The sequence below is a fragment of the Bos indicus x Bos taurus genome, chromosome 6, assembly GCF_003369695.1.
Source record: "Bos indicus x Bos taurus breed Angus x Brahman F1 hybrid chromosome 6, Bos_hybrid_MaternalHap_v2.0, whole genome shotgun sequence".
Lineage (NCBI taxonomy): Eukaryota > Metazoa > Chordata > Mammalia > Artiodactyla > Bovidae > Bos > Bos indicus x Bos taurus.
Window position 1 is genome coordinate 67,970,088 of NC_040081.1, and position 1,950 is coordinate 67,972,037.

Below are 1,950 nucleotides of genomic sequence, written 5' to 3' on the forward strand. Positions count from 1 at the left end.
GGAAGAAACACCTGGAAGATACTGTGACATCCTGAAGAGAATGTTTTCTACATCTCCTGGCTGGCAGGGCCTCCCTGTCAAGCCAGCCAGCGAGAGAGGCAAGGATAAGGACCGTCCTCACTGGTGGGGGACATCCAGAGTGAATTCTGGTTGGAAACAAGGACTAGCTGGGTGACCGTGGGCACAGCAGTTTACTAATCTGTTGCTTCAGTTTCTCCCTCTACAGGATAAGGTTAGAATCAATGGTGGGCTCTGCCATCTCTGATCCATTATTCTCCTGGAAACTGCTCCAAGTTGGAACAGAGTTTCCCCAGTCAGGTCAGTTACCTACACCAGCTATAAGAAAGAATGAAATGACAAAGCTAAAAAAAAAAAAGAAAGAAAGAAGAAGGAGGGGAAGCAAATTTATTCCCTGCATAATTATCAACATTATTTCTCATCATTTGCCATCAGAAATTCATTCCCCTTGCTGAGGGATGGCATTCTGAATGTGACCCACATTAATAAATTGATGCGGAGGCAAGACAAATATGTAGTTATAATGATTTTGGTATCTACAAGATGTCCATAGGAATCATAGATAATACTGTTTTACTTTTTTTTCATATTGAAGATATTTGTGACATTATTCACCCACATTTCTGGGATGTATATACATGCATATATATAATAATAAATGATATATATTAAATATATAATTATATAATATATAAAATACATATATATGTTTTTAGTGTGTGTGGCACAGTGTATAAGGAAAAAATAAATATGGCAAATATTAATAATTAGTGAATCTTAAAAATAGTCAATGAAAGTAAATACAACTCTAGGTTTTCCACTGGTGTATTCAGGTAACTACTATTTAACCAGTTGAAACATTGCATTTGAATGGAAAAACAAGCTTTCAAATCAGTGAGGTGTAAGAAATGATTGCAATATTTATGTTAGTTACTAAGGGCATTGTTGTTTAGCTGCTAAGTTGTGTCCGACTCTTTTGCAACCCCATGGACTATAGCCTGCCAGGCTCCTTTGTTCATGGGATTTTCCAAGCAAGAATACTGACATGGGTTGCCATTTCTTTCTCTAGGGGATCTTCCCAACTCAAGGATCGAACCCACGTCTCCTGCTTGGCAGGTGGTTTCTTTATCATTGAGCCACCTGGAAGACTGTATTAAGGGCATTAAATATACAGAAAGAAGGCTTTATATTAATGCAAAGAATTTATGGAAAATATCTAGTCTTATTTTTATTTCTGTTCATTTTGTAACTTTACATTTGATATGAAAAGCATTTCTAATTTCTACATCACATCCTAGCAAAAATTGTAGGAATCCATGGGTTTAAGCTCAACATTCAGAAAACTAAGATCATGGCATCTGGTCCTATCAGTTCATGGGAAATAGATGGGGAAACAGTGGAAACAGTGTCAGACTTTATTTTTTTGGGCTCCAAAATCACTGCAGATGGTGATTTAATTCAGCCATGAAATTAAAAGACACTTAACTCCTTGGAAGGTAAGTTATGACCAACCTAGATAGCATATTCAAAAGTAGAGACATTACTTTACCAACAAAGGTCCATCTAGTCAAGGCTATGGTCTTTCCAGTGGTCATGTATGGATGTGAGAGTTCGACTGTGAAGAAAGCTGAGTGCCAAAGAATTGATGCTTTTGAACTGTGGTGTTGGAGAAGACTCTTGAAAGTCCCTTGGACTGCAAGGAGATCCAACCAGTATATTCTAAAGGACATTAGTCCTGGGTGTTCTTTGGAAGGACTGATGCTGAAGCTGAAACTCTAATACTTTGGCCACCTCATGCAAAGAGTTGACTCATTGGAAAAGACCCTGATGCTGGGAGGGATTGGGGGCAGGAGGAAAAGGGGATGATAGAGGATGAGATGGCTGGATGGCATCACCGACTCTATGGACATGAGTTTGAGTAAACTCTGGGAG